Source organism: Spermophilus citellus (genome assembly GCF_964194105.1).
Source record: "Spermophilus citellus genome assembly, chromosome: 1".
Lineage (NCBI taxonomy): Eukaryota > Metazoa > Chordata > Mammalia > Rodentia > Sciuridae > Spermophilus > Spermophilus citellus.
The window spans coordinates 108796489-108812343 of record NC_138182.1 but is presented as its reverse complement, the minus strand read 5'-3'; positions in this window follow the sequence as shown (position 1 = coordinate 108812343).

Here is a 15855-nt window from a genome sequence, read left to right as displayed (position 1 = left end):
TTGTGGCTGGCGAGAGAAAGGAATTCAATTTCATTTTGTTGCATAAGGATTTCCAATTTTCCCAGCACCATTTGTTGAAGATGCTATCCTTCCTCCATTGCATGCTTTTAGCCCCTTTATCAAATATAAGATAGTTGTAGCTTTGTGGATTAGTCTCTGTGTCCTCTATTCTGTACCATTGGTCCACCTGCCTGTTTTGGTACCAGTACCATGCTGTTTTTGTTACTATTGCTTTGTAGTACAGTTTGACCTCTGGTATCGCTATACCTCCAGATTCACACTTCCTGCTTAGAATTGCTTTTGCTATTCTGGGTCTTTTGTTTTTCCATATGAATTTCATGATTGCTTTGTCTATTTCTACAAGAAATGCCGTTGGGATTTTGATTGGCATCGCATTAAACCTGTAGAGAACTTTGGGTAATATCGCCATTTTGATGATGTTAGTTCTGCCTATCCATGAACAGGGTACATTTTTCCATCTTCTGAGATCTTCTTCTATCTCTCTCTTTAGGGTTCTGTAGTTTTCATTGTATAAATCTTTCACCTCTTTTGTTAGGTTGATTCCCAAGTATCTTAGAGCCCTAATATCCAGAATGTACAAAGAACTTAAAAAATTAAACAATAAGATAACAAATAACCCAATCAACAAATGGGCCAAGGACCTGAACAGACACTTCTCAGAGGAGGACATACAATCAATCAACAAGTACATGAAAAAATGCTCACCATCTCTAGCAATCAGAGAAATGCAAATCAAAACCACCCTAAGATACCATCTCACTCCAGTAAGATTGGCAGCCATTATGAAGTCAAACAACAATAAGTGTTGGCGGGGATGTGGGGAAAAGGGTACACTTGTACACTGCTGGTGGGGCTGCAAAATGGTGAGGCCAATTTGGAAAGCAGTATGGAGATTCCTGGGAAATCTGGGAATGGATCCACCATTTGACCCAGCTATTGCACTTCTCGGACTATTCCCTGAGGACCTTAAAAGAGCGCACTATACGGATACGGCTGCATCAATGATTATAGCGGCACAATTCACAATAGCTAGACTGTGGAACCAACTTAGATGCCCCTCAATAGATGAATGGATAAAAAAAATGTGGCATCTATATACAATGGAGTATTATGCAGCACTAAGAAATGACAAAATCATAGAATTTGCAGGGAAATGGATGGCATTAGAGCAGATTATGCTAAGCGAAGCTAGCCAAGCCCTAAAAAACAAATGCCAAATGTCTGCTTTGATATAAAGAGAGCAACCAAGAACAGAACAGGAAGGAAGAGCATGAGGAAAAGACTACAGTAAACAAAGACGAATGGGGGGAGAGAAACGGAGAGAGAAGGGAAAGCATATGGAAATGGTAGGAGACCTTCAATGATACATAAAATTATAAGAGGTCATGAGGGGCAAGGGGGAGGGAAAAAAAAGGGAGAGAATTGAACAACAGCAGGGGAGGTAGAGAGGGAAGATGGGAGGGGAGGGGAGGGGAGGGGGGATAGTAGGGGATAGGAAAGGTAGCAAAATACAACAGTCACTAATATGGCATTATGTAAAAATATGAATATGTAACAGATGTGATTCTGCAATCTGTATTTGGGGTGAAAATGGGAGTTCAAAACCCAATTGAGTCAAATGTATGAAAGATGATATTTCATGAGCTATGTAATGCTTTAAATAATCAATACAAAAAATTAAAAAAAGATTAACATAACAAATGTGTCATGGATATCACCTCAAATTGTTATTAAAAAATTCTAGCATTCGGTAAGTGAATGTCTATGAATAAAAATCTCAAAGACATTGAGTAAAAAGGCAGGAACAAGTGAGGAAAGGAAAAAGATAAAAGTAAAACAAGAGTCATTCATGGGAAAAGTGCATAAAAATGGGGCGACTCAAACTGTATTTGTAATGGATAACAATGGGAACTGAACATAGATAAATGACAGCTATGATGGGTTTTATTGCAGAATTGTTTTATGCATCATTAAATATGAGGAATATGATATGAATAACAAGTCTAAAGGCAAATCTGAGTGTATCCAGAATGACGGATGAAGAATAGGGGCCCAGAGGACACTCTGGACTCCCTTGACAAGGTCTGCATTTGTGATTGCTTTACTTCATGTTTTAAAATAAGGGTGTTAAAATAAATATGAAAAATTTTTTGAAGGAACATTCTTGATCATTTCCTGGTAGCACAGGTGTTTATTACAAGTTTTTTTTTCATTATTCAACAAAGGGAAAATGGTCAGTAAGTAATGTCACCAACAATAAAGAATGATAAAGTAGAAAAATATTTATATGTTCCTGATCTCTTCTTTTACCAGTGAACTTATTCTAACAGGTGGAGGGCTACAGATATAAAAAGCAGCAACATCATCAGCAGCAGCAGCATTTGAATGATAAAACTTTCTGTGTCTCCATCATGGGAAATATCTGCCCATAGGTTGCTAAATTTCAGACTTCTGACTCCTTAGTGACCCTCCAGGGTGAACTTTCAGCTGTTTGAAAGGGTCCCCATGATTCCTAATATATTCACAGAATCCACATTTGAAACCCATTCATGACATTTGCTAGTGTACAGAATACATAGTTGTCTCTAACAATATACTGCTACAATATCATGTTGTTTCCCCTTTGTCCTCAGGGTCTCCTCTTACTGTGTTCTTCCATAGAAGATGAAATAATAGGCAGCTCCAAAAAGTTTTCTTCCTATTAAAAAAAGTTAAGTTTTTTATGAGGCACATTAATTTGACTTTTTTTCCATAATTGCATACAAAGTTTACTTTTGAGGTACACACCCGTGGGACACACACACACACACACACGCACATATATGTAATATGCTGTCATATCAAGGTCTACTGAGGGTATCTCTAACAATAACAAATTGAGCTGAGCATTACTAGCCAAAGATTTTACCTTAGGGGACATTAGGGACATTATGTTCATTTTCCTTTGTTCTATATCCACTGTTTTCAAAGTGCTCGAAAGTTGTGTTCTGTTAACCCTTTCTACCAAAGGGTATGTGACAAAATATTAAATATGTGGCAATACCACATAGTTGTCCAAAGTGGAAGCTTACACATATCATAACAAGTACAAGCAAATGAAAAATCATTTGATATAAGCCTTTATTCCATTACTGGATGGCATGAAATCTAAGCACAATCTTTAAAATGCTACAATAACATTCTATTTTGGCATAGGGTTTAGTGAGCTTTGAAATGAAGAATGTGTTTAATGTAATAGAATCATCTATTTGCTCTTGAAGAATTAAAAGAAGAAATGAAGAATAATGAGAAAATAAATTGGGAAGAATAGTAAGCAAAGAAAGTAAAGGATAAAATGAAGAGAGAAAGAAAAATAATAGTAAAAAATGAAATCTATCTAGCTTGATGAGTGCTTTAGCAATTCAAGCAACTGGACTTTTCTTTCAATAATCATAAGAACAGAAACTATTATGTTTATACTACAGTTGAGAAATTGAAATTACAGAGGCTTTTTTATTTTTCTCATGGTGACATAATTATAAGGCACCTTGAGAAGGATCCAGCTTTCAAAATTTTCTCTAGAGAGACTTTTCTATGCTATCCCAGAGCCAACTTTGGAATTCCATGATCATAAGAATTGAGATCCATCAACTGCCTTGTGTGTGTACCTGGGTCCTCACTCAACAGAAAGGCTCTTCCATATTTGGGGATCAACTACTTATTTACACAACAGGGGAAGTGAGGGAAGAGACTATGATATATTTTATAAGTTTCTGTGTAACATTCAGCACAATTTTAATTTCCTGTTATCAATATTTTACTGTTAATATTTCTTTTTTGATCTTGAAACTATTTTTGTGTGTTATACAGTGGTTACTATATGTGGCTCAATAACACAATGAAACAAATTAGAATCTCAGACTATCAGAGTTGTTCTTTTTACTTGAAAAGAAAATTTTGCAAAATCAGATAAAAAATCAGTTTTCACTTTGGCACTTTTATCTATTATTCCTAAAGTTGAAGTACCTTAAAATAATTTGCAAGGGCCACATCTAATATGAATAAAACATTTTATGAAAATCATTTTTTTCTTACCTACTTCTTACATTTTGGGAAGTACTGGACAAGAAAAAAAAAACTTATTTGCTTATGCAACTCACATAGTCTACTTCACTGTCGATATACTGTTAGGTTACATTGTTTTATTTATCCTGTAGGTTGCTGACAAAGTCATGATTTAAAGGAAATAATTAAGAAAGCATCTTAGAGTCAGATTTCAGGTTGTAGAAGAATGGAGCAAGGCTGGATGATCATCCTTGCATCCTTCTATTCTCTTTCCACACACCTGGAAATGTAAAGAATCCTACCAACTACAGAGGCAGAAAAAAAATGCAAACAAAAAGGGAGTTATGAAATCAGTGATGATATAGAAGGTTAGAGTGCTAGCCCCATATAACTTACAAGACCTACCAAACATTCAGTTAGGAAAGAATGAGACAATACATAAATGAAAACACAAAGGTAAAGAAAAGTAAGAGAATAAAAGCAGCTTTGTGGAGACTAAGCATTATGCAAAAGAGGGAGAAAACAGAAGCAACAGCAAAACATACAGCAGGATAATGAAGCTACAGAATATGCGTACAAGCAAGAGAAAACTGAAGAAAAATGGACAAGAAAGAAAGCACACAATAAACAGTAGAAACCAGCTATTATTTTCACTGAAAACTATATAGCCTTAGTATGAAGAAAATATAATAAAATAGCAGAAGGTGTTCATAAACTCTCTTGCATAAATATAGAAAGATCCCAGAGAGTAATAAAAATGAAATTGAATGCATGCTAAGACACCAGTAGCAAACCAATGCTATAGCCACTGTAAATAAAAGAATATGGCGCAGTAACTTTACTATGGAAAAATGGGTGGTTCAAACTAAATTTATATGTGCATGTTTGTGTTTTCTATTTTGATTAAGTACCAACTACTATGGATCACTATCAAATGATGATTTTAATTTATTGTTTATTTACTGTTTGTGGTACTGGGGATTGAATCCAGAACTTCTCTAATTTTAGGCCAGTGCTCTACCACTGAGCTACACCCTCAATCAATAATAATTTTAAACCAAGTTAAAAACAAAAGAAAAAAAAAGCTTTCCACTTAAAAATCAAAAAGATGTAATTGTATGATATATACACATATGAACCGATGAACTGACTCACTTCTGTTCACTGGACACAGATGGAGAGAAACTGATCAGGACTTTCTGAGCCCATATCTACCATACACATGAAGGTACAAGATTGATGCTCTAACAAGTATTTGTTATTTGCTATGATTAATATTTCAAGGAGACAATACTAGTGTAATGCGAAGACCTGTGACCAATAGAATAAGAAAATGAGAGCCTACATCTGTTTGTCTGCAAGCTAGATGTAAGACCTAAGACAATTACTTTAAGTTATGTAATTCTCCCTTTCTCAGAGAACATACAACAGGTGAATTATTTTCATGAAATTTAGCATTTTTGTAGACATAAACATATCAAAAACAAAACTAATTTTAGTTCTCACACCCTAAAATATTTTAATGGAGTGAGTTAAAATATTACTCTTGACTAAACATTTATGGAATGCTATAGCTTTTGGAAACTTGGTAGTAACTCACCATAAAAAATGTTTTGTTATTTTTGCCTTTGAAGCTCATATATCAAGCTATGTTCTTTGTATTTCAAGTAATGTTCAAACATGAAATAAATTGAAATGTCAGAAAATGTATTTTAATATGCTAATTTGTCTATATATTATTTTCATTATTTTCATTTACCATTTAGAGGTAGAATTTATGTTTTAGTTTGGATAATTTGGCAAGGATAACTGAATTTTTTGTTAGGGAAGGGAAACAACTTGAGTAAAAATAAAATTAAAAGTTGGATGACATAAAAGCAAAAGTCATCCCTAGAATTTAAATAAAAGAACATAATGGCCATATTTTTTATTTTACTGAAAATAAAAGAGAAACAGATTTCAAAAAATATAAAAGACACAGAAAAAATACAGAAGATATCTTCATTATCTCATTTGACATTTTACAGAATAACATAATAAATTAAAGTTAAAATATATTACTAATGGTGAAATAAGATAGAATTCCACTTCATCAGTTATAACTAACATCTGTTTTGTAAAATTTTATGTTATTTAGAAAAATTTTAAATCTTTGCATGCATGCACACACATACACACACAAATGTTTGTTGTAACTTTCTGTGCACCCCTTGAAGTACAGTCATTTAGTCATTAATTAACCCATGTTTTATTGAGCATTCATTTATATTCTAGGTTCTATCCCAAGTGTTATGAATTTGAAGGGATAACAGACAGCCATTTTCTTTGTGGATTTTCTTTTTAGTAGGTAGAGTTGATATAATGGAGATGGGGCTGTAGTTTGAGAAATCGAGTTTGGTATTCCTGGAGTAGTGACATACAAGCATGTGCCAAGGACCCAAGACAGGAGAAAGTATACCATATCCAAGGAATTGAATATAAAAAAGCCATCTCTGGCTGAAGAATGAAGTCAGAGAAAGCGATATGAGGTATGATTAAAAATGCAGAGGTTTATTCATGGTCAACTTTGAAGAACATATTAACATTAATGATTATGCTATTTATACTGTAATAACAATAAGGCTGATATATATATATAGTGGTAATATGTTCATGAGTAATTTAATTGAATTTGCATTTTTAATTTTTCATGTTCAAATGTGGAGAATGGACTGCATAGGTGTAGAGGGAAGATGGAGCTACTGCTCAAGAGGTAAAGGCCATCAACAAGAATATATTTACTAAAAAACAAATAGCATTTTCAAGCATCACTTTTTTTATTTGATACTGAAAAGAGTAAAAAAATAATTGAAAGTGAAATAATATATATTACATAAATATATAGATATACATATATAACACACATACATATATTCTTTGACGTGTTTTTTAAAATTTTTATATACTTTTTTAATTTACATATGACAATGGAATGCATTATAATTCTTATTATACACATAGAACATATTTTTTCATATCTCTGGTTGTATACAAAGTATATGCATACCAATTCATGTTTGACAGTTATTTTATAAACTTAAAATGCCATTCCCAATATTGGCCTTTTTGTTTCATATAATGAAATATATACTGTATTATATATGCATTTATATAAATATATTGTGTATTATACAGAATGTGTGTAAATGTGTGAGTGTGTTTGTGTTCTTTTTATCTTCTCAGTTGGAAGAAAATTTTTAAAATACCAAACAGAAATCCCTGTACTAAAAAAATACATTAAGTGAAATTAAAAACACAATAGAAAACACGAAGAAGAAGAAGTGTGTCACATTAGATTGGGTAGAGAGATGTGATGGGAGGGGAGGCGGGAGGGGAAGGCGGGGTAGGAAGGGCAGCAGAATAAAATAGACATTATTATGGCTGTATGTATATTGGTGACTGTATGACCAATGTGATTCTGCAACCTGTACAATCAAAAAATGAGAAATTATATCCCATTTGATTCAAATGTATGAATTGTCAAGATCATTGTACTGTCATGTGTAACTAATAGAAAAAGAAAGAAAGAAAGAAAGAAAGAAAGAAAGAAAGAAAGAGAAAACACGAATAGCAGAATAGATCAAAGAGAACAAGTAGTTACCTCAAAGACAAGCTATATGAAAACACAAGTGGAGAAAAAAAGATTAAAAGGAATGAAGGAATCATAAGGAAAGTCTGAGGAAGCATTTAAAGAAAATATTCAGATTATTTGATTTCAACAGGGCTTGAGAATACCAAAGAGAGAGAAAGCTTACTTAAAAAGATTATAAGAGGAAACTTCTCAAATCTAAATAAGGATAGAAATATCCAAGTACAAGAAAGTCAGAAGAAATCAGTCATATACAACTCAAGCAAATCTATCACAAGATATATTATAATCAAGGTTTCCAAATTGAAAGATAAAGAGAAGATTCTTAAGTCAAAAAAATAAAAAAACAAAACAAAGAAACAAAAAAACATAGCACATGAGTATGCCCAAACTTTTCCAGTAGCAGACTTCTCAATAGAAACTTTATAAACTAGGAGAGAGTTGTATAAGATTTTTATAGTACTAAAGGAAGAAAAACTGTCATCCAAGCATAACATGCACAGAAATGCTCTCCTTTAGAAATGAAAAGGAGATGAAGATGTCCTACCTGTGCCAGATCTACTCTACAAGAAATTCTAATGTTTTTCATTTTTCTTTTTGTAAAATTTTTATTTATTCTTTTTAATTATATATGATAGTACAGTCTATTTTGATATATCCATACATGTATGGAATATATTTTATTCAAATTAGGATCTCAATCTTATGGATGTAGATAGATGTTGAGATTCACTATGGTGTATTCATACATGTACATAGGAAATTTAGGTTAGATTCATCCCACTGTATTCCTAAGGAAAATATGAATGAGTAAGAAGAAAACATTAAATATAAAATTCATTGATAAGAGTACTCAATAATTAAGAATTCTCTATATTATAAACATGTTGTATAATTTACATAATTTTAATGTAAAGACTAAACAAATAATATAACAATTAGCACATTAATATGCTAAGATATAGGCAATATAGAAAGATGTAAAATGAGATATCAAAAATTCAAAATATGGAGAGAACGGAAATGCATGTGTAGAGATTTAAATTTCTATATTTTTTGTGCTTTCACTTACATTTATGATAATGTTTTACTATTAATATTTTAAAACATCTTTCTATAATCACAAGAATTTTTTAAGCTTTTTGGCAAGCATAAAGCAAAAAATCTCTAATCAGCAAAATAAAAATAATATCATAGAATTAAAATAGACTATGTCTTTCAACTACAGAGTAAGACTACAATATAGAAAAAAAAGGAAAGAAAAGAAAAGAAAAAGAAACTGCAATTAAGTTAGAGAACAAGTTGCAAAATAGCTGTAGGAAGGTTTTACCTATAGATAATTACCTTAAACCCTAATTCAATTTTCCCATTTAAAAATGCAGAGTGACTGAATGGATATACAAACAATATTTAATTATTTGTTTCTTACAGCTCACTCTACCTCTCTCAGAGCATGCATATGCTAAAAGTGATGGGATGGAATAAGATGTTAAATGCAAATGGAATCCACAATAAAAAGTAGGAGTAGCTAAATTTAAATAAAACAGAATTTAAGAGCAGCCAAAGATAGTGTGGATGTAAGTACATAATAAGAAAGAATGTTAGTTCAGCAAGAAGTAGTAGCAGTTCTATATGCAAATGCAGTCAATATTAGAGTATACAAACATAAAGTAAATATTAATAGACCTAGAGTTTGACCAATAGACTTCAACACACTAGTAGCAGACTATTGCCTCTATTTCAAGAAATTGTCAGAACATCCAGTCAGAAAACCAATAAAGAAACAACAGAGTTGAGTTTCACCTTAGATCAAATATTTCTACAGAACATTCTGTCCAATGACTATAGAATATAATTTTTTTAAGAGTACATGGAACATTCCTCAGTACAGTTAAATGGTGGTCACAAAATAAGTTGCAAAACATTTTTAAAAGTTGATGTTATACTGAATGTCTTTTCTGATCAAAATACAGTAAAACTAGAAGTCAATATGAAGAAAAACTTTGAAGCCATACAAATACTGAGAAATTAAACAAATTATTCATTTTTTTTAGGGTTTGAATTTTATTTTATTTTATTTATTTTTTTTAAATTTTTTTATTGATTATTTATCGCATTACATAGTTCATGATATATCATCTTTCATACATTAGACTCAAATTGTGCTTTGAACTCCCATTTTCACCCCAAATACAGATTGCAGAATCACATCTGTTACATATTCACATTTTTACATAATGCCATATTAGTGACTGTTGTAATCTGCTACCTTTCCTATCCCCTACTATCCCCCCTCCCCTCCCCTCCCCTCCCATCTTCCCTCTCCACCTCCCCTGCTGTTGTTCAATTCTCTCCCTTTTTTTTCCCTCCCCCTTGCCCCTCATAACCTCTTATAATTTTATGTATCCTTGAAGGTCTCCTACCATTTCCATATGCTTTCCCTTCTCTCTCCGTTTCTCTCCCCATTCGTCTTTGTTTACTGTAGTCTTTTCCTCATGCTCTTTCTTCCTGTTCTGTTCTTAGTTGTTCTCTTTATATCAAAGCAGACATTTGGCATTTGTTTTTTAGGGCTTGGCTAGCTTCGCTTAGCATAATCTGCTCTAATGCCATCCATTTCCCTGCAAATTCTATGATTTTGTCATTTCTTAGTGCTGCATAATACTCCATTGTGTATAGATGCCACATTTTTTTATCCATTCATCAATTGAAGGGCATCTAGGTTGGTTCCACAGTCTAGCTATTGTGAATTGTGCCGCTATAATCATTGATGCAGCCGTATCCCTATAGTGTGCTCTTTTAAGGTCCTCAGGGAATAGTCCGAGAAGTGTGATAGCTGGGTCAAATGGTGGTTCCATTCCCAGCTTTCCCAGGAATCTCCATACTGCTTTCCAAATTGGCCTCACCATTTTGCAGTCCCACCAGCAGTGTACAAGTGTACCCTTTTCCCCACATCCCCGCCAACACTTGTTGTTGTTTGACTTCATAATGGCTGCCAATCTTACTGGAGTGAGATGGTATCTTAGGGTGGTTTTGATTTGCATTTCTCTGATTGCTAGAGATGGTGAGCATTTTTTCATGTACTTGTTGATTGATTGTATGTCCTCCTCTGAGAAGTGTCTGTTGAGGTCCTTGGCCCATTTGTTAATTGGGTTATTTGTTATCTTATTGTTTAATTTTTTGAGTTCTTTGTACATTCTGGATATTAGGGCTCTATCGGAGGTGTGGGGGGTAAAGATTTGTTCCCAGGATGTAGGCTCTCTATTTACCTCTTTTATTGTTTCTCTTGCTGAGAAAAAACTTTTTAGTTTAAGTAAGTCCCATTTGTTTATTCTTGTTGTTAACTCTTGGGCTATGGGTGTCCTATTAAGGAATTTGGAGCCTGACCCCACAATTTGTAGATCATAGCCAACTTTTTCTTCTATCAGACGCAGTGTCTCTGATTTGATACCTAGCTCCCTGATCCATTTTGAGTTAATTTTTGTGGATGGCGAGAGAAAGGGATTCAATTTCATTTTGTTGCATATGGATTTCCAATTTTCCCAGCACCATTTGTTGAAAATGCTATCCTTCCTCCATTGCATGCTTTTAGCCCCTTTATCAAATATAAGATAGTTGTAACTTTGTGGATTAGTCTCTGTGTCTTCTATTCTGTACCATTGGTCTACCCACATGTTTTGGTACCAGTACCATGCTGTTTTTGTTACTATTGCTTTGTAGTACAGTTTGACCTCTGGTATCGCTATGCCTCCAGATTCACACTTCCTGCTTAGAATTGCTTTTGCTATTCTGGGTCTTTTGTTTTTCCATATGAATTTCATGATTGCTTTGTCTATTTCTACAAGAAATGCCATTGGGATTTTGATTGGCATCGCATTAAACCTGTAGAGAAGTTTGGGTAATATCGCCATTTTGACGATGTTAGTTCTGCCTATCCATGAACAGGGTACATTTTTCCATCTTCTGAGATCTTCTTCTATCTCTCTCTTTATGGTTCTGTAGTTTTCATTGTATAAATCTTTCACCTTTTTGTTAGGTTGATTCCCAAGTATCTTATTTTCTTTGAGGATATTGTGAATGGAGTGGTTTTCCTTATTTCCATTTCAGAGGTTTTGTTGCTGATATACAGGAATGCCTTTGATTTATGCGTGTTGATTTTATACCCTGCCACTTTGCTGAATTCATTTATTAACTCTAGCAGCTTCTTTGTAGACTCTTTTGGGTCTGTTAAGTATATTATCATGTCATCCGCAAATAGCGATAGTTTAATTTCTTCTTTTCCTATTTTTATGCCTTTAATTTCTTTTGTCTGTCTAATTGCTCTGGCTAGTACTTTGAGAACTAAATTGAATAGAAGTGGTGATAGAGGGCATCCCTGTCTTGTTCCAGATTTTAGAGGAAATGCCTTCAGTTTTTCTCCATTTAGGATGATGCTAGCCTGAGGTTTAGCATATACAGCTTTTACAATGTTGAGGTAAGTTCCTGTTATCCCTAGTTTTTCTAGTGTTTTGAACATAAAGGGATGCTGTACTTTGTCAAATGCTTTTTCTGCATCCATCGAGATGATCATGTGGTTCTTGTCTTTAAGTCTATTGATGTGGTGAATAGCATTTATTGATTTCCGTATATTGAACCATCCTTGCATCCCAGGAATGAATCCTACTTGATCATGGTGCACAAGTTTTCTGATATGTTTTTGTATTCGATTCGCCAGAATTTTATTGAGAATTTTTGCGTCCAAGTTCATTAGAGATTTTGGTCTGTAGTTTTCTTTCTTTGAAGTATCTTTGTCTGGTTTTGGGATCAAAGTGATGTTGGCCTCATAGAATGAATTTGGAAGAGCTCCTTCTTTTTCTATTTCTTGAAATAGCTTGAAAAGTATTGGTATTAATTCTTCTTTGAAGGTTTTGTAGAACTCCGCTGTATAGCCATCTGGTCCAGGGCTTTTCTTAGTTGGTAGTCTTTTGATGGCTTCTTCTATTTCTTCTTTTGTTATTGGTCTGTTTAAATTGTGTGTGTCTTCCTGTCTCAATCTGGGCAAATCATATGCCTTAAGAAATTTATCGATATCTTCATTATCTTCTATTTTATTGGAATATAGGGTTTCAAAATACTTTCTAATTATCTTCTGTATTTCTGTAGTGTCTGTTGTGATATTGCCTTTTTCATCCCGTATGTTAGTAATTTGAGTTCTCTCTCTTCTTCTTTTCGTTAGCATGGCTAAGGGCTTGTCTATCTTATTTATTTTTTCAAAGAACCAACTTTTAGTTTTATCTATCTTTTCAATGGTTTCTTTTGTTTCAATTTCGTTGATTTCTGCTCTAATTTTAATTATTTCTTGTCTTCTACTACATTTGCTGTTGTTTTGCTCTTCCTTTTCTAGGTTTTTGAGGTGTTGTGTGAGTTCATTTATTTGTTGGTTTTTTCTTTTTTTGAGGTAAGAACTCCAAGAAATGAATTTCCCTCTTAAAACTACTTTCATTGTGTCCCATAGATTCTGGTATGTTGTGTCTGTGTTGTCATTTGACTCTAAGAATTTTTTCATCTCCTCCTTTATGTCTTCTACAACCCATTGATCATTCAATAACATATTGTTCATTTTCCATGTGATGTAGGATTTTTCCTTCCTTCTTTTATCATTGATTTCCAATTTCATTCCATTATGGTCAGATATGGTGCATGGTATTATCTCCATGCCCTTATAATTACTAAGAGTTGCCTTATGGCATAATATATGGTCTATCTTTGAGTAGGATCCATGTGCTGCTGAGAAGAACGTGTATCCACTTGATGATGGTTGATATATTCTATATATGTCGGTTAAGTCTAGGTTATTGATTGTGCTGTTGAGTTCTATAGTTTCTTTATTCAGCTTTTGTCTAGAGGATCTGTCTAATGGCGAGAGCGGTGTGTTGAAGTCACCCATAATTATTGTGTTGTGGTCTATTTGACTCTTGAACTTGAGGAGAATTTGTTTTATGAACGTTGCAGCTCCATTGTTTGGTGCATACAAATTGATGATTGTTATGTCTTGTTGGTGGATGGTTCCTTTTAACAGTATATAGTGACCTTCTTTATCCTTCTTGATTAACTTAGGTTTGAAGTTGATTTTATTCGATATGAGTATGGCCACTCCTGCTTGCTTCCGAGGGCCATATGAGTGGTATGATTTTTCCCAACCTTTTACCTTCAGCCTGTGTATGTCTTTTCCTATCATATGAGTCTCTTGAAGGCAGCATATTCCTTTCCATTCGAGTTAGGTATCCCTTGAGTTCTTTCCATATCCCTGTTTCTGAAGTTTCTATGTCCTCCTGTAGAATTGAGTTGTCTTGCATTGTTTGAAATCCTTTTTTCCCTTGTTTTCTCATGTTGTCCACGTTACTTTCCAGCTCTTTTTGATTGTCGTGTTTCTGCTCTCTTCTATAGATTTGTTTTGTTTCTGTATTACTCTGATGTCTCTCCTTTGTGTTGTTGAACTATGCCTGCTAACGTGGATTCTGCTGGGAAGGAATTCCGACGTCCGAGCTCCAGTGACGACACTACTCTGCTATGCCGTGCCCCAGTCTCCTTGCCGGGGTGCCCTAATGGGGGGGTGTGACTGGAGTGTCTCTTTTTGGTTTCAGCACCCGGTCGTGGCAGGCAGGCAGACTCCCGCCGCCCAGTATCTCAGGCCGTGTGCAGGTGATCCATCGCCAGCGGGAGGGCGTTCTCCTACCGCCCAGTTACGCTGGCAGTGGATGAACTGTCGCCGGCGGGCCTGCAGTTTACAGCTGCCCAGTCACGAGAGCCTTGCCTCTAGTCTCCTGTTCTCTCCTGCTAGGCTTGGGTTCTCCTGCTAGACCAGATTTCCCCTCAGTGATGGTTCTCGGCAGTTCAAACTGTACTCTGGGCCTGTTTTGTTGCAATCTGTGGGAGAGTGGCGGTGGATACTTCAGCTCTCTAAGATGGTGGCCACTGTTTGCCTTAGCGGAGTGTCCCTTGTGAGGGGCGGGGCCTTACCGGCTTCCTTCCCCGACTGCAATCCCGAACTCAGCCCGGGGGTCAGTGTGGGCTTGGGCTTGGCTGGTGGGATACCACCGTGTCGCAGCCACTTAATTCCCTGCTGACTGGTTAACCCCTTCTCTGCGGCGCCACGCCTTCTGTAGCCTCGGGGCAGGCCGCGCATATCAGACAGCCTGGATCTCCGGGGTCACACCGTTGGCTTTTGGGATCCCCGGCACTCTATGGTTTTGATTTTTTCTGCTTGCCCCTCCCCCAGCGCTGGCTAGGCAGGTTTTGTTTTGTCCGCTGATGGGAGGGGGGGTTGAGCGTCAGGTGCCTCTAGCTCCCCTTTAGTCTTTATGCAGGCTCACTCTGATACTGCCTCCCCCTGAAAGTCTAGGAGAGATTTTATGCAAAATCCCCCTAAGTATGGGGGCTGGGCTGGGTCACACACACCTGTTTTGTTGCTGCAATCAGTCGTAGAGTGGCGGTGGATACTTCAGCTCTCTAAGATGGTGGCCGCTGTTTGCCTTAGCGGAGTGTCCCTTGTGGGGGGCGGGGCCTTACCGGCTTCCTTCCCCGACTGCAATCCCGAACTCAGCCCGGGGGTCAGTGCGGGCTTGGGCTTGGCTGGTGGGATACCTCGTGTCGCAGCCACTTAATTCCCTGCTGACTGGTTAACCCCTTCTCTGTGGCGCCACGCCTTCTGTAGCCTCGGGGCAGGCCGCGCGTATCAGACAGCCTGGATCTCCGGGGTCACACCATTGGCTTTTGGGATCCCCGGCACTCTATGGTTTTGATTTTTTCTGCTTGCCCCTCCCCCAGCGCTGGCTAGGCAGGTTTTGTTTTGTCCGCTGATGGGAGGGGGGGTTGAGCGTCAGGTGCCTCTAGCTCCCCTTTAGTCTTTATGCAGGCTCACTCTGTTACTGCCTCCCCCTGAAAGTCTAGGAGAGATTTTATGCGAAATCCCCCTAAGTATGGGGGCTGGGCTGGGTCACACACACCTGTTTTGTTGCTGCAATCTGTCGGAGAGTGGCGGTGGATACTTCAGCTCTCTAAGATGGTGGCCGCTGTTTGCCTTAGCAGAGTGTCCCTTGTGGGGGGCGGGGCCTTACCGGCTTCCTTCCCCGACTGCAATCCCGAACTCAGCCCGGGGGTCAGTGCGGGCTTGGGCTTGGCTGGTG